The sequence below is a fragment of the Narcine bancroftii genome, chromosome 5 (genome assembly GCF_036971445.1).
Source record: "Narcine bancroftii isolate sNarBan1 chromosome 5, sNarBan1.hap1, whole genome shotgun sequence".
NCBI lineage: Eukaryota > Metazoa > Chordata > Chondrichthyes > Torpediniformes > Narcinidae > Narcine > Narcine bancroftii.
In genome coordinates this window covers 221,645,552-221,663,510 of record NC_091473.1, presented here as the reverse complement: position 1 = coordinate 221,663,510, position 17,959 = coordinate 221,645,552, and the positions used below count along the sequence as shown (strand labels likewise).

The 17,959-nt window shown below is 47.0% G+C and overlaps 3 non-coding genes across 3 annotated transcripts; all 3 read left to right on the top strand.

Annotated features, from left to right (window-relative positions):
- The first annotated feature begins 9,374 nt into the window (after positions 1-9,374).
- On the top strand, positions 9,375-9,446 carry trnae-cuc (transfer RNA glutamic acid (anticodon CUC)). The gene has a single exon. It is a non-coding gene; the product is annotated as a tRNA-Glu (tRNA).
- A 242-nt stretch (positions 9,447-9,688) lies between these two features.
- trnae-cuc (transfer RNA glutamic acid (anticodon CUC)) lies at positions 9,689-9,760 on the top strand. Its single transcript has one exon. It is a non-coding gene; the product is annotated as a tRNA-Glu (tRNA).
- An 8,127-nt stretch (positions 9,761-17,887) lies between these two features.
- Positions 17,888-17,959, top strand: trnae-uuc (transfer RNA glutamic acid (anticodon UUC)). The gene has a single exon. It is a non-coding gene; the product is annotated as a tRNA-Glu (tRNA).

Genomic DNA, 17,959 nt, shown 5'->3' with positions numbered 1-17,959 from the left:
CTGTCTCACACCCCTACCCCTCTCTGCTCTTTCCCCTTTGCCTAACACCCTCCCTCTACCTCCTTGTCTCCCCTCTTTCCCACATACCTCCTGTTGCCCTCTGCCCCCTCATGCTGATTCCCCCACGTCCTCTCTTTCATGCTTCTCCCCTTAGTCACCGACATTCCTAAAAAAACTGTTTCACTTTCATTTCTCTTTCTCTGCCTTTTCCCTCCACCTGTCTCCCCAATCGACTCTCTCCTTTCTCTTCACCATCCCACCTCACTCTCCACTGTACATCTCCCATCTCTCCCCTCCCTATATTCCCTTCTCCACCCTCCTCCTTCTCCCCCAATCCAATCTTGTTTCTCTCCCATTCTTTCTCTCTCACCCTCTGTCTCCTCCCTCATGCCCTCCCATCTTTCACCAACCCTTTCTCTCTCTCTCACTCCCTCTACACACATTTTTCTCTATTCTCCACTCTCTTTCCATTTTCTGCATGTAACCAGCCCTCCGAGCGTGAGATTTGACCCTGCCCCTCTCTCCCCAGGTAGTACTACAATAAGCATATCCTAAATAAGACCAAAGGGAAGATGTTCACCTACAAATTCAACTTTAAAATACCTGATGATGATCAAGTGGCCTTTGCAGCCATCTCAACCGCTCCTGGAAACTCCTTGGGAGATCCCACAGGTGCTGGGACTTCATGTTCTCCAGTCCCAGGTTAGTCTTTGTGGAGGGGATGTGACGGGAGGAAAGAGGAATGAAGGGGAGGGAAGAGAGGGAAACTGGACTGCAGAAAAGAACAGGGGAGAGAAATGGAGGGAAGGTGAAGGAAAATAATCGTAGAAGTGAATATAAATCAAATAGATGCAGTATAGATTATTTCCGGAAGAACTCAAGAAATAGGAACAAGAATCGGTCATCTGTCTCATCTATCCTGCTCCGCCATTCAATAAGGTCATCACTGATCTGGACTCACATCCATCTCCCTGCTTTTCCCCATAACCCTTATTTCCTCTTCCTTTCAAATATCTATCTAATGGTGTCTTAAAAATATTTAACAAATCAGCCTTTACTGCTTTATTGGGCAGAGAATTCCACATATTCACCACTCTCTGGGAAAAGCAGTTCCTCCTTGACTCTGTCTTAAATCTACTTCACCGAATATTGAGACTCTGTTCCCCAGGTCTGGTTTCAGCTCAAGGTTCAAGATTTATTTTATCATCACATAAGAATACATAAACGTTTATCCATAAGGCAAACAAAAAGTCGCTGAGTATTGCCCGGTGCCCCTGACAATAAGAGAAAGAGAAGCAAAAGATAGTCCCTTCAGAGACATTGAGTGTCTGTGGATTAGCCTCCAGTGATCCTGCAGCCTCTTCAGCCATACAGACTCCAGTTTAAACCATTGGCAACCTGAACTCCAGGTCCGAATCTCTGATATGATAACCTACCAGTAGAAACAACTTCTTGTCTCTATCTTACATATCCCTGTCATAATGTTATATGCTTCTGCAATATTTCCTCTATGATCCTGAATTCTAGAGAGTACAGTCGCAGGTGACTCCATAGGCCTACTCTGGTATCAACCTGGTTAATCTCGCTGCACTGCTGCCAAAACTAATGTATCTTTTCTCAAGTCAGAAGACCAGAATTGCACTCAGTACTCCAGGTACGACCTCACCAGTAGTCCTACAGGGGCATCAGAAGGAGGAAAGTAATCGAGAGGAGGGGTTGTTAGAGGGCAAGAAAGGAGATGAAAGGGGAACAGAGGTGAGGGTAGAGGGAATATGAGGACAGAGCGAGTCAGACAAGCTATCCCACCATCACAGCCCTGATCATCATCCAACCTTACTCAGGCTCTGCAAGACTTCTGGCACAGTTGGAATCAAATGCAGCTAGTGGAGAGGCCAGGCGTGGATGAGTTTTATTCAAAGGTCACAGCATGGGGCAGTTCCAGGGAAATGGGCCACAGGCAGTAGCCATGCCTCAGCAGTAAATGCCCTTTACCGGAGGAACATCTCTGGACAGCAATGTGGGAGAGAATGAATTTCGGTGGGCTACTAGAGAAGATTCAGTAGGTGGGGAGATTGTTATTGGGCTACGGTGGGATACTCAACAGGAGAGGACTTTCGATGATGAGGTAAACTTTAAATGGACTGTGGGATGGGGGGAAGAGTGTGGGCTGTGAGGGAGGATTCAGTTGGTGGGGAGAGTGTCCATGGGCTGTTGGAGGAGATTCAGTGGGTGGAGAAAGTCGGAGATGGGGTAGTGTCCGTGGGTTGAGAGGGGATTCAGTGGGTGACAAGAGTCGGTGATAGGAAAGTGTCTGAGGGTTGTAGGAGATTCATTGGGTTGGAGATGGGGAGAGTGTCCGTGGGCTGTGGGAAGAGATTCAATGGGTGGGGAAAGATGGTGATGGGGGAGAATGTCTATGGGTGTTAAAGTGATGTGTGGTTGTTATAGGACAGTGATTTTTATTGTTTTATTGTTTTTTTCCCAGAATTGAGAAGTGAACCTTTCTGCAAAACCCCAACAGGATGTTTATGTCTTGTTTCCATGGTTGATCAGGAAGGACTAAGATGTCCTGAAGAGGCTGTGGAAGAGACGTATGAGGATGAGGAGTTTCAACTTCAAGGTCAGGTCAGAGGTGCTGGGGTGATTTCCTTTGGCCCTATGGAACAAAGACATGGAGAAGGGCATCGTTGAAGGATGCAAGAGATAGGTGATGTTGGAGAGGGTGGGGTGGTTAGATCAGCCGAACAATTCAAGGAATAGGAGGGGGCTGGGGTTTAAACTTCTGGCCTGAAGCTTGATGTGAGGATAAAGATCGGATGGAGGGTGTCTCACCTCATGTGAGAGGAGAGAGTTGGTCAGAAGGGAAGGGGGACAGAAAGGGGTAACGCAGGGAGCTGTGGATTATGCGACTGATAGGGACTGGTGTACTGGCTGAGTCCAGGGCCGAATGGTCCAATGGAACGTTAGTTGTGGTGAAGGATGAGAGCCGGTGTTTCCCTCACCAGATTTTGGACCACACCTCTGCCAGCTTGTTCTTGTTCAACTCTGTCCGGCTATGACCCCTGGAACACAGGTCATCACCATTTGGCTTCCCAAACCCGAGACCCGGGCTTCTCGTTCCGTCCTCTATGCACCCCCTAGTCCCCGTTCTGCTCCCACCCTGGAGAGCTGTGCTGCTGCCGACATGGGGTTAGAGGCCAGCAACATTCATGATGTTTTGCTGTTGTGTGTGGCCATGGGGAAGATGCTCCCATTATGTGGTGAATAAACTCTGCTCCACCATCAACTCCTTCATCTTTGTTCTCTTTTCTTCCTCCTTCACCCCTTCTCCTTTCCCCTTTGCCATTCTCTCTTCTTTGTCTTCTCCTTGTTCCCACTCCCCCCTTCATCCCTTGTGTGTCTCCACCTCTCATCGTTCCTCTCCATCCTCCCATTTCCCATCCAACCTTCACCTCCCCTTCACCCGTTCCTCTCACCCCTACCCCCATATCCATTTACCACCACCCATCTTCCCTGCTGTTCCCGCAACCTCCACCCTCAGCCACCTACTTCTCCATCCTATTCACCTTGTTCTTCTCTGCACCCCATTCCTTCGTCTCCAATATTCCACCCCCCACCCTTCTATCAGTACACCCCTTCCTCCCCGGTTTGCCCTCTCCACCACTTTGACATTACGAGGTGGTAGTCGTGATGCTGGATAAAACCCATCACCTAAACATTAGTGCTTTCTGAGCTCTGTAAGTGGGCTGCATTAGAGGGTGAGATGCTGGTCGTCCAGGCTTTCTTTGGAGTAGTGTGTGAGGCCAAAGCAGAGAGGTCAGAGAAAGGATGGAGTGGATCTTCTGTTTTCTAGTACAAGTAAGGGACCTCAGCGAAATTACATAGAGATTTGCTGAGATATAATTTGGAGCATTCTACAATGCTTTGCGCCCAATAGTTCAGGAATGCCTGGGCTTAATCATTCTGGTGTGAATTCAGCAAGTCTTGCAGCATCCAGAGGATGTAAAGGTTTATTACCAACCTTTCAGACCTGAGGCTTTCCACAATGCATGAGGAAAGATATTGAATTCGAGGCTGGAGAAAGAATGGGGGGTGGGGGGGGGTGTGGGTGGAGTCCAGACCAACAGACAAACAGTGTTCATTGGATGTGATAAGAGCAAAGGTGAGTTTTGGCTCTGTGAAAGGTGACAGAGGGTAAAAGGGAGAGGGGGGGGTGCAAAAAGGAAGGAGAGATGCAAGAGGGATGGAGAGAGATGAGCACGATGGAGAGAGGTGAGGGGAGAGAAAGAAGGAGCTAGAGGAAAGGGAGATGGGTAAGAAGGTGGGAGTGAGGTCAATGGAAATCGTAGGTTGATGTTAGTGCCATCTGGTTGGAGGGTGCCCAAACGGAAGATGAAGTATTGTTCTTCCAAGTTGTGGGTGGTCTCAGTCTGGCAGTGCATGAGACCATGGACAGATATGTTAGCAAGGGAAAAGGCTGGGGAATTGAAATGGGTGGCCACTGGGAGATCCACACTATTGCGGTGGACAGAGCCAAGGTGCTCAACGAAGCAATCTCCCAGACAGAGTCCAATCTTTCCGATGTAGTGCAGACCACAGCCTGTTGGTTCCTTAGAAGGGCTGTTTGGACCCCGAATTGTGGTGAGCGAGGAGGTGTGGGCGTTCTCTCTCTCCCTCTCTCCCCCTCCCCCACCCCCCCCCCCCTCCACCCAGTGCGTGCTGGTTGGTTTGCAATGAGCACCCTAGGTTAAAGAAAATTTTGTTCGCCTATCGTCCGCTCCTCAGTACCGACGCAGAAAATGTCATTAAGCTGGATTTAAGATTATGTTCTCAGGAGCGCAAGAGCTGAAGGGCACCTGAAAGATGCATTTGTAACCAAGAGGGGTATAGATTGGGTAACGAGTCTTTTTTTTCTAGGGTAAGGGAGTCTAAAACTAGAGGGCACAAATTTATGAGGGCAGAGATTAAAAGGCAGACCTTTTCCACAAAGGGTGGTGAGTGTATGGAATAATCTGACACAGTAAGTAGTAGAGGTGGGTTCAATCACAACGTTTAAAATACATTTGATCAGCTACATTCGGAGAGGAAAATATGCCAAGTTAGGTCGACAACTTGGTCGGCATGGGCAAATTGGGCCGAGGTCTATCCGAAATGGACGACCTCACATTTGTATTTCGTGATCTTTGCTCCAAGATTCGCCAACAAAAGTAAAATTCCTCGCTACGCTCACCCTGTCAAGAAACGTGAACCTAGCTATTTGAACTGATTGTCTCTCACTCTTCTAAGTGCGATAGATAAAAGTCAAATCTTCAACCATTCGACGTATTCTGGCTGTTAATTCAGTAAATCTTATCTGAGGGGTTCCAGCATTTTAAAGGGTTTTCTGAAAAGGAGCAAAACCTTTTGCTTCTGAGTGGAACAACTCAGCGGGATAAAAAGAGCCCTATTCTACACACTGCACCCCACAGGACGTACAACAGATAGAAGGGAATGCAGTAAGGGAGAATCCAATGTGTAGCCATGACTGGAGAATTATTCGGACAACTGGGGTCACACAGGGGAACTCCATCGCTTCCAGTCCTATTCCAAGACTGGTAAATGTTGATATCCAAAAGGAATTTGTAATTTTTGTAATCCAGTCACAGATGCGAACACATAAGGAGTGTAGAAAACGGACGATGTATTCTTCTTCATTTCTTGAGGGTTTGAAGTTTCTCAAACCTGAAAGAAGGGACGTACCCCTCTGCTGTAGGGACCAGGCTTGTTCTTGAAGGCGCTGCTCCAGGTGCGGAATTTGCTTGTTTCTGCTTCATCCGTATGTGGCACATTTGCGTCACGTGAGCTTGATGAAATGGATTCTGAAGGAAAAAGGCTGATCCTTTGAGGATCATTGAGGGTTTGATGAAAGATGATACGAGGGTTTCGAAATTCTCGCAGCCCCTTTCTCCATCTCTGCCGTACTTCAGCACAAGTCAGTTCTGTCATCATCCTGTTCCATGCGCTTCCTTCATCGAAATGCTTCATTGAAATCCACTGTCTGCTTATCGGTAACTGGATCAGCTTCCTAAGGAGAAATTGTGATTCAGAATCTTGAATTAGCTGATCTCGTTTACTCCTCCCCCGGTTATTGGAAAATAATGAAGTTGCCTGTCAGCGTAGGCGACCGTGGTCAAATCGGAAAGGCGGTAAAGGTACAGAGAGGGAATTTGCTCTTTGTTGATGCAAAGTACGCAGAAAAACGAAACCTGAAATTGGGCCCGGGTCTCTCCCGTGGGAGGCGAGAATGCTCCGTTGCCACTACCATTAGGTTTCGTATTTTTAGTCACAGGACATACATGGCATCACATACAACCTTGAGATTCTTTGTCCTGAGGGCAAGGCAAAATTAGTGTACCACTTATTGGTAGTGCAAGAAAAGGTACACCATATAGACATGTAAACAAATAAAGAAATATAAACAAACTGACTGTGCAATACAAAGAGAGAAAACAATAAGGTGTAAAAGTAGGAGTCTAAATGAGTCCCAGATTGAGTTTGTTGTTAAGGAGTCTGATGGTGGAGGGGGAGCGGCTGTTCCTGAACCTGGTGGTGCGAGTCTTGTGGCACCGACATCTCTTTCCTAATAGAAGCAGCGAGAACACAGCAAGTGGTGGGCGGTGTTGATCTTTGATGATTGCTGCTGCTCTCCGACGGCAACGTTCCCTGAGGCTGTTCTTGACGGTGGGGAGGGTTTTGCCGGTCTACCATCACGTTGAAATTAATATGCTCCTCGTCTGCAAAATTGCAAGGAAATACCACCCAATATTTCACTGGCTGACTTCGGAGCAGCTCGTTGCGCATCCTCTAGTGATGGCGCTCAATATGTCCAAAAGGCGGCTGAAGGAAGTAACCATCATCATCGAAAAAAGGAGTTGAAATGACTTTGTTTCATTATGGGAATTCCAATATTTCCTTCTGCTTATTCATTGTTCACGACGCTACTTTGGAGAACTATGCAATCGGCATATTGACAGCCAATTCACGGAATACCCAGAAAACTAGCAAAGGAAGCGCAACCTTATTGCACGACATCAAACGAAACCATAATAGGGAGAAGCGAAACGGGAAGCAAGCAGCCTCCAAGAAGCACGAGGGAGACAGATGCCGTTGGAAAGAGCTGTCTGAAGGTGGCAGCAACAACACAATTTCCTACCTCTCACATCACGCAGCATCAGAAGTCAGCGTGGGATATCAATTCAGCACGGCTTGCTAAAACCTGAAGGGCCACCCCCCTCTCTGGTGTCGAGTCCGCGCTCGTTCTGCACGTACACCCTGTGCCCGCCAGTGTTTCACCATAGGAAGATCGTTCTGTGAATTGGACTCTGTACATTGTCCCCGTGTGGATGGGTGTGAACAAAATGCTGATCCATTGCGGGGAGTTCATTTGCAGACTAACGAAACATGGCGTGAGGGGTTTGGGACACGCTGTGGGCTATTTTCCACCCGTGCTGTGATTCACCTTGTTGCGATCTCCTCCCATCTGTTTCTTTCATTGTCATGCTGCGTTGTAACTCTGAATGTTTGCTTCCCGATGGGCTTAGCAGAATTTTAAACGCGGAATTGCGCTAAAATAATCCAGCATTGTATTATTTTTCTCTCTGTCTTCGTCCCTCTGTCTCCCCGTTGGTTGTAACAGATGAGACCTCGACGTTCGAACCTGACGTTGCCTGTCAGTGAAGAAGAGCCGGATTTTAAAGGTTGCAAAAGTGAAGATGGAACAGGGAAGAGACGAGATTGCAAACTAAGTATTTATTGCATTAGTCTGAAGTTGATCCCGGGTCACCCGCGAGGCTGGTGAGAATTCTGCCCCTAAACCACCAACGCTGCCTGCCATCGTCGTTGTCAGCATCACATTCTGCTATTTTTCATGGGATCCTATACTATTTAACCCTTTGGCCTTGGTGTACCTGTTTTCAGGGGGTACCAACAAGCGCATCTACTCCGTGTTTTTCCGTATTCCGGGACTGGTTTATATCCAAGCACCAGCTGGTTCATACTGGTGTTCGTCGTGTAGTTTACCCAAGGACCCAGTCCGGAGTAAAGGTGAAAAATGACCAAAGGGGAAACCTTTCAAAGCAGCCAATCATGTGAACTTTTTTTGAATGCCTTAAATACATATACACAAAGTCTACAGCTCGGGCTCGTCAAAATTCTGATCACATCTTCGAAAGATTGAATCAGGTGTGTGAGACACGACATGCTGACTGTCCCAAATTCATCCAAGAGTCATGTCAATCTTCTCCCTCGCTTGTATCAATAACGGCTCAACTGCGGGCAACTGAAATTTCTTCTTTTGCTTCCCACAGTGACCTCCCGTATACAAGATTAGGGCCGGGGAATGCGTCCACCTTCTTGTCTCCAAGGCTTTCCATTTGTATCCTTCATTGTAGTACACCTTGTAACCCATAATGTTTGTTTGGCGATTGTTTTGGGCGCATTCGTCGCCACAGAATTCTGCTCCGGCGTCCAGTGTTTGCTCTTATCACTGTCGTCATTTGTCGGGAGCAATAGAAGAGACTGCACGTGTGGGTGTCTCACGAACTTGACAGAACTTTTTGAAAAGCAGCAACGAGCGTAGACGAGGCAAAGCCAATTGCTGGCATTTGTATGGATTTTAGTAAAGCATTTCATAAGGCCGCATAATGTTGGTTGGCATGGAAGATTGAAGCAGATGGGGTAGGAGGCCAACTGGATAAAACAACAGCTTAAGGCACAGGGAGTCAGAGTGGTTGTAGAAGGTAGTCTTTCAGACCAATGGACTTTTGTCAGGCCTTTGGGACGATCGTATTCATGGTGAGGCAGTGAACTGGATTCGACGTTGGCTTTATGGGAGAAGCCAGAGCTTGGTGGTGACTAGTGCCTGGGTCACTTCTTGTTCTCCACCTGGATCAAAGTGGGTCGAATAGCCTGGGTTCTGATCTGGGATGTTCTGCATTTCTGTGGTTCTCTGGATTCTCAAAAAGGCCATTGCTGTTTGCAAGATGTGTGATTGATTTGGCAACGTGAGTAAGTTTGCGGATAACACGTGCGACGATGGGTCGTGTCGAAGAAGGTGACCCGGGTTTTGCAACGGGATGCAAATCAGAGGAAGGGCTGCGCCGAGAAAAGCGAGGTGCTGCATTAAAGGCCATGAATGTGGAGCAGAGGGATCGAGGGGCGCAGGAGCGTCGATCTTTAAAGAAGGCAGAGCCAGGGCATTGAAAATAAATGGGGACAGGTCATTTTGAAGTGATGCAAGACGTTCGTAAGAAGGGGAAAAACAAAATGATACTTCAAAAGTCAACAGCAGCCCGGAGATGAAAGTAAAGGGATCGCCTGCGCGATTTAGCTCGTGTTCCCTGGTGGTCTAGTGGTTAGGATTCGGCGCTCTCACCGCCGCGGCCCGGGTTCGATTCCCGGTCAGGGAAGTCTCTTTTGCGAGCTGCAAGTTTACTTTTGTCCGGCCAGCTGCAGGTCCAGCAACGCATTTGCCCTTTGTGGGGCGCGCTTCGTTTTCGTGAGCAAGCTGCCACATGATAATGGAGGACACGTAATGGAGAGAAATAAGCTGAGTAAACGCATTTATTTATTTGCCTACCACATCCCTACTAGTTACCCTCAGCGGGGGAAGAACGGCAATAATTATTGAGATGGCGCGTTTTACGGCAGTTCCCTGGTGGTCTAGTGGTTAGGATTCGGCGCTCTCACCGCCGCGGCCCGGGTTCGATTCCCGGTCAGGGAAGTTTCTTTTGTCAGTCAAAAGCTTCCATTTCACTTTTGTTCAACTACCTGTAGGTCCGTCAACGCATTTACTCTTGGGGGAATTTGAGCGGGCCACAGTTCGATTTAAGAGCAAGCTATGTGAGGATATGTAATCGTGGTAAAATAAACTGAAGAAACCCATCTATCGTATTTGCCTACCACAACCCCTTCAGTTTTTCCAGACACGATCCTCATTTCACAGAAACTATACATCGTATTCGCGACCAGGAGTGAAATCGGAGTGTGCACATATGGTCGGTTGCGTGTGAGCAAAGGCAGGAGAGGGAGAGAGCGTGAAAAATGCACAGTGGGGGTCGCAGAGAGAGCTTTTGCCTCTAGCACGGGGATGGATGGACCACTAGCACTCAATAGTAATGGGCAACAAATGGCATTGGAATCCGTGGGCCGCCTCTTTAACACATTTCGATAGTCATTACGGCACACGACACATTAGCAAGATGTCCGGGTGATCAAATGTAAGGAGGCAGACAAGGCATGAGCTTGTTCGTTGGATCCTATTGGTGGGTTCCAGTTCTGTCTGCCTTTTTGTGGGCTTTGTGGAGCAGTGTGGATCCTTGATGTTTGTTGGTGCTGCAAGGTAGTGTGGGGGTGGGGGGGGGGTGGTTTGTCTGTGATGATCAGCACAGATTTTTAATACTCGCCCAGGTACTCTATCCAGGCCAGATGGTTTTCTTGGATTCATTCATTCATCTGAAGGCAGCACGCATGCCATCCTCAGATAAATGCAGGTCGGGATCGTCAGGGGACGTGGCGGTGTGGAGGGGTGGTTCTTCACAGTTACTAGGGTAGAAGGCATGGAGTTCCTCTGGGAGTGATACTTCACCGCCTTTGGTTTTGTAGCAGGTTATGACATTTAGGCCTTGCCACAGCCGACAGGTGTCCCTTGTTGTTTTCATTTTCATCAGGAATCTCCACTTCGCTCAGGAGATAGTTTTTCACAAGTCATACCTACTCCTTTTGTATTGATCTAAATCTCCAGTCTAAAATGCACAGTTTGACCTGCTGAGGTTCTCCAGCACCGTGATTTTACTTCAATGATGGTGTCTGCTGCCTTTCCTGTTTTCCTTGTGGCATCCTATGATTGTCAAGTGTGAATACAAAGGAATCGACCTTCCTGCAACATGACGTGCATGGATACTGAATGCTTGCGACAATGATGGTGCAATGTTCTCTCGATTTAGAGGAGCAATAAAATTTTGTGAGAAGGGGAATATTAATGAGGGTTATCATCATCAGGTTTGCAGGAGTATTGAAAAATAGTGCATTGCGTGAATGTGAGAGTCATCTGTTCATCGAATTGCGTATCATTCTTGGCGTGTTTTGCTAACACAATGACGATGTTGTCTCTGAAAATACACTGGAGCAGTGTTATGAAATTCATCAATGGCCCAGAGATGAAAGGAAGACAATTATTGTTGAGCTTGCGTGATGGTATTGGCTTCCTTCATGATCTCCTGGTGAGGATTCGGCACTTTCACCACCGCAGCCCGGGTTCGATTCCCTGTCAGGGAAGCGTGTTCAGGGAGTTGGTTGGAAAATAGATGGAGCCTTTTGCTAAATGGGCAAGCGAGATACGGACAAAAGGCAGAATATCGTGCTACCCGTCAAAGGGGAGACCCGGTCCACAAGTGTCCACAAGTCCACGTGTTCATCGACGCAAACGTGGTGCTGCGCAGGACAATTCACTTGGAAACAATGCACAAGACCGGATCGTTGAGTCAATGGATTCAAAGCACCGTTGCTTTTCAAACAGGAAAGCAGAACTCGAAAATTTCACCAATTCAGCTCCCATAATGGAGCACGATTGATCCTCTGAGGTTTGGCCGCTGGTCAACCTTGGCGACCCAGCTCATCGGGCGAAGGAAGGAAATGCGAGAGGAAGACCAAGAGAAGCATTGCTGAATGTTTCCCGGCCTGTGGGAAGGCGGCATGTTTCGTGGGGAAGGATTGCGAAACAACCGAAATGAAAAAACCAAAATCGCCAAAAACCGAAATCGGCAAATGAAACAACCGAATAGAGTCCATTAATGGGGGATTCAGCACACACAGTTGGTGACATCGACAATAAATTCCTTAGCTGGTGTCCAGATTGAGCAAAAATGTGGCAGTTATGGTTCCCTGGGGGTCTTGTCGTTTACCACTGCGGTTGGGGTCGATTCCCACTTAGTAAAGCGCGTTTTGGGAGCTGCAACCAAGCCTTCAAGTTTACTTCTGCTGGACAAAATGCAGACCCAGCAACGCATTTGCTCTTGCGGCAATTTGGAGAAAGAGACACATGAAATTAGTGAGACGGCCAACGCAGAGTTATTGACGATCCGTCTCTGATTTGCCTGCCGCATTCTCGTCAGTCGCCTTCATATTGCTTGTGACACTTGTCATGATAATGAATATGCATGATATGTATTAACCTGACCGGAAGTCAGATGGTATGCACTGGAGGTGGAAGGTGCAGGATGATGAAATAAGGGGAAGCAGGAAAATAAAGACACTGAGATGTTCAACTGGTAAAGCATGTGGTGATGGTGTTATTGATGTCACATTTTGGGCCACAAATGTGACATTGGCGACGAGGATAAACATTTTGGATTTTGAATCGGTGGCTATGAGCTGGAAGGTTTTCTTCATGGCAGTCACAGGAGCTGAATTTCTAACACTTCGAGGTGTTCCTCATTCTGACCCGACGGGTGATGCAAGCACGGTGAGTGTGAAGTGGAAGGCATGGCTGGAAGAATTTGAAGCCTACGCCGACAGTCATGGCCTATTTCTCGATAGCAGTACGGCGGAACAGAAAGCACAGCGGAGGGCGTTACTTCTCTTCACTGCAGGACCCGCAGTTCGGAAAACTTTTAAGATGCTTTTGAATACTGGAAGGAAGGAGGAATACCAGAAAGCCGTAGATGCATTGAATGCACACTATGTGGTGACACCGAATGCTACATTTCAATGCCATTTGTTTTGCAAAACAAAACAAGAAGATGGAGAAACGGTTGCCCAGTACATGACGAGATTGTGACAACTGGCTGTGGGATGCAATTACGTGGTAGCTGATTTGGACAATTAGTTATTGGATCAAGTGCAGCACTGCAGATCAGACAAATTCAGAAGGGGACTGCTGGAAAAAGGGGGTGAGTTGAAACTTACCAATGCTTTAACAATGGCTGCTGCATTAGAGGCTGTTGAGGGGCAATTTCATACCATGAAACTGAAAGACAACTCAAGCCAGCCCAGTAAAGACAAAGTTGGTCAACAAGTAAATAGGCTCTCGCATAGCCATAGCCAGCCAAGAAATATGCCGACACATGACTTGGAGTGTTACAGATGTGGAAACAGAGGTCATTTTGGAAAAGACCCATGCTGCCCAGCGAAAGGCAAAGTTTGTAGAAAGTGTGGAGGTAAGGTCCACTTTGCAAAGAAGTGCAAAAGCAAGTCAAATGCAAACCAGAATGGGAAGAGTACAGCTTCTAAGGGCAAAGCTTGGGGGAAAGGAAAGTATCCTGGAAAGAAAGGCACTATTCGCCATATAGAAGGTGACCCAGAAAGTGACGATGATGATGACAACCAGGATGGGCAGAAATACCATCAGTTTACATTGAATGATGTACATCATGAGAAGGTCCCAGTGATAATTGGAAGTGTGACAGTTCCGGTCATTGTAGACTCAGGCAGTGACAGTAATGTAATTGACCGACATTTATGGGAGAAATTGAAAAGAAAAAAGATCATTTGTACATCAAAGAAGTGTTCAAAGAAACTGTATCCATACACAGCAACCAAGCCATTGCAGACCATTGGATGTTTCACTGCGACTGTTGAAGCTGGTGACAAGTACACCGAAGCAGAGTTTGTTGTCATAGACGAGAGGGGAGAACCATTGCTGAGTAGACGCACGCTGCAAGACCTGGCAATACTTCATATTGGAGCTCGTGTCAATTCAGTTCAGTCATATGAGGATATGAAACAAGAATTCCCCGCAGTTTTCCAGGGAGTAGGAAAGCTGAAAGGTCGACAACTAAAGCTAGCAGTTATCAGAACGGTCAAACCCAAGGCGCAACCAGTGCGCAGAACTCCATTTGGACTTCGTGGGAAAGTCGAGGCCAAAATCAAAGAGTTGATTGAGCAAGACATTATTGAACCTGTAGAACATTCAACACAATGGGTCAGCCCAGTAGTGATTGTGCCCAAACCAAATGGTGACATAAGACTGTGTGTTGATATGAGGATGGCCAAGGAAGCTATAATTCGAGAACGACACCCCATACCAACAGTGGAGGAAGTACTTCAGGAGTTAACTACCAGTCAGGTGTTCTCAAAAATTGATTTAAAATGGGGCTATCATCAATTAGAGCTGGACCCAGAATCCAGGGACGTGACAACATTTATGACTCACTGTGGATTGTACCGGTACAAGAGACTATCGTTCGGCATCAGTGCAGCTCCTGAGATCTACCAGTACGAAATCCATCGAGTGATTCAAGGCATTCCTGGAGTTGCCAACATTTCTGATGACATCATAGTCCATGCGGCTACAAAGGAAGAGCATGACAGATGGTTGAGGAGTGTGCTATCCAGACTACAGGGGGAAGGCCTTACTGTGAATGGAGACAATTACCAGTTTGGTGTCTCAGAGATGGACTTCATGGGACACAGGCTTACACAGGAAGGACTGAACCCAGCTGATGCCAAGGTGAAAGCTGTTGCAGATGCACGTGAAGCCCAGAATGCAACGGAGATGAGGAGCTTCTTGGGATTGGTTAATTATTGCGCAAAGTTCATCCCTAACTTTGCTACACTGGCAGAACCATTGAGGAAGCTAACCAGGAAAGGTGTACCATTCCATTTTGGCTCTGAGCGGAAGGAAGTATTCACAGCTCTGAAACAAAGTCTGACGAATGCTGATACTCTTGGGTATTATGATCCGGCTGCACCAACCAAAGTCATAGCGGATGCTAGTCCTGTTGGCTTAGGAGCCGTGTTGGTCCAGATGCATGATGTGGGACCAAGAATCATTGCCTATGCCAGCAGATCATTGACAGATTTGGAAAGGAGATATTCTCAGACAGAGAAAGAAGCACTCGGACTTGTATGGACCTGTGAGAGATTCCATGCATATTTGTATGGCATTGAATTTTAACTCATCACGGAGCATAAACCATTGGAGGTGATCTATGCCACCAGGTCCAAACCGTGTGCCAGGATAGAACGATGGGTGCTCAGACTCCAACCGTACAAGTACAGAGTAGTTCACATTGCCGGGAAGGCAAACATTGCTGATCCGCTGTCCAGATTGTTGAAAGATGGATGCCCACAATCCAAGTCAGAATTGGGGACAGAAGCAGAGAGCTTTGTACGCTTCGTAGGTATTCAGTCGAACTTTGTTGCATCGGGCAGTGTGTGTTGAGGGGGTGTAGATTGGTGATACCACAGAGGCTGAGACCGAAGATCATGTCATTAGCTCATGAAGGACACCTAGGTATTGTTGGTACCAAGCAAAACCTCAGGAGTAAAGTATGGTGGCCAGGTTGTGATAAAGACGCAGAGAAATTCATCAAAACCTGCCATGGGTGTCAACTCACAAGTAGGAGTAATCCTCCAGAGCCGATCCGGAGTACACAACTCCCAACAGGACTGTGGATCGATGTAGCTGTTGATTTTCTCGGACCTTTACCAACTGGTGAGACAATCATGGTAGTGGTGGACTACTACAGCAGATACTATGAGTACTCTGTGATGAGGTCAACGACCACTGAAAAAACAATACAAGCATTGGCAGAGATCTTCGCGAGATATGGATTGCCTGTTACGCTATACTCTGACAATGGTCCACAGTTCATTTCAGAGACATTTGCTGAATACATGAGGACCACAGGTATTCACCAAGGAAGAGAAATGATAATGGGAACATTTGGACAGTGATTTGATCAATACATCATAAAGTAACTCCTAAATGGCCGCAAGTCAATGGGGAAGTTGAGAGACAAAATCAGTCCATCGAAAAACGATTACGGATTGTTCATGCAGAAGGACAGAACTGGAGAGAAGCATTGCTATCCTATGTAGCTGTCTATCGGGCAACGCCTCATGCAACCACAGGAAAAAGTCCAGCAGAAGTACTTTCTGGGAGGAAAATCCGCACAAAAATGCCCGAAATAAAGGAAATCAGGGACGACCAGGAGATGAGGGACCACGATGCTGAAAAGAAGGGAGCAGCAAAGCTGTATGCAGACTCGAGGTGTGGGGCCAGGTACTCAGACATCATGCCTGGAGATAATGTTCTTGTGAGGCAAGAGAGTGGTGGTAAGCTAGACACACCTTATTACCATCAACCTTACATTGTTGTATCCAGAAGCGGCAGTATGGTGACAGTCAGGTCTCCAGCTGGAGTCCTGTACAAAAGAAACGTGTCTGGTGTCAAAAAGTACCAATCTAGAGCGACACCGAGTGAAGTGGTTGGAAGTCCAATACGAGATGCTCAATCTGAGGGACCAGATGATGTTCTAGTGGTAGTTACCAGCTTTCCCGATGAAGTGGCCAGAGTACCAGAAACACCAGAGGTCGCAGCGAGCAGTGTTTCCGGGGCTGAGGGTGAACAACCAAGTTGCGACAGTAGCATTGCAGGAAGGCCGAGACGGGACAGGAAACCACCTAAGCGATATGAAGATTTTGTGCCATATTTCTAATCGTGCCCGCATTATCACGAAAGTGAAAGTTTGTGATAGTTGGAATGAGTTTCAATGAAGCGCAGTAATGTTACTCACCAAGAAAGAGAAATGATAATGGGAACATTTGGACAGTGATTTGATCAATACATCATAAAGTTCATGTATGAGTGCTGTATGAATTGCATTTTGTTTAGTCGACTATTTGGTATTAAAATGAAAAAAAACCCAAAAGAATTGGAATTTAAACATGTGTGGTGTATAAATTTAAATGTTTACATTTTGCATATGAGGTGAGCATTGTATTAGTATAATTACAGAAGAACAGTTGAGCTATTATGTTACATTTGGTTATAACATGTTTATGTTACATTTTGTGAAGAGGGAATTTGAAGTTGTTTTGTTGGTTCAGAAGGCAGGAAAATGCTATTGATAGTGTTAAAGTGTTTACATTTAAACATAAAGATATAAAGTTTATTTCTGGTGAAAGGAGGGATGTCATGATAATGAATATGCATGATATGTATTAACTTGACCGGAAGTCAGATGGTATGCACTGGAGGTGGAAGGTGCAGGATGATGAAATAAGGGGAAGCAGGAAAATAAAGACACGGAGATGTTCAACTGGTAAAGCATGTGGTGATGGTGTTATTAATGTCACATTTTGGGCCACAAATGTGACAACACTCACGCCGTATCCTGCACACGATCATCATGTTATATAAAGTATGCATCGTAGTCACCACATGGAATGAACTCGGTGCATGCACGGCTGGTGGGCTGCCCATGACCAAAGGCAGCAGAGAGAGAGAGAGACGGGCAGGCAGATGGCTTGGCAAATGGAGAGAGGGAGTCGTAGAGGAAAGATCCGCCTCTGGCTCAGTGAAGGATGGAGGAAGCATTGCCACCCATGGGCGTTAAATAATAATGGGCAACAAATGGCATTGATCACCTTCCGGCAAATGAGACATGAGGCCTATGCTCCTGTCATCCAATGTAAGGAAGCAGATATGGGACCATGTGCGGAATCCTTGGGAGCTTGTTCTTGGCATCCTTTGATGGGCAAAGGCGAATACATGGGAATTGGCCCGCTTGCAGTGTGAAGGATCTGCATGGGGCTCTTTCCTGCATAGACACTCATTGCGCGCGGCAGAGATGGCCACAGTGGTGCTCGATTTAGAAGAGCAATGGAATCTGTGCGAAGGGGAAGCTGGCACTTCAATTTTAATTGTGCATCATCGTCGAGTAGGCTGTTTCTTGCCTTTGAATTGAAAATATTGCTCATTCCTTGCTACTTGTGGGCCTGTTAGGTCGGAAGGCAGCTGGGGCTTCGAACACAGAAGGTCGAGAACCCCTGATTAATTCAGGCATCACTTCGCACCGGGCTTGTGCGTCTGGCAATTTATGTGTCATCGACCTCGCCTTTCGATTCCCTGGTGGTCTAGTGGTTAGGATTCGGCGCTTTCACCGCCGCGGCCCGGGTTCGATTCCCGGTCAGGGAA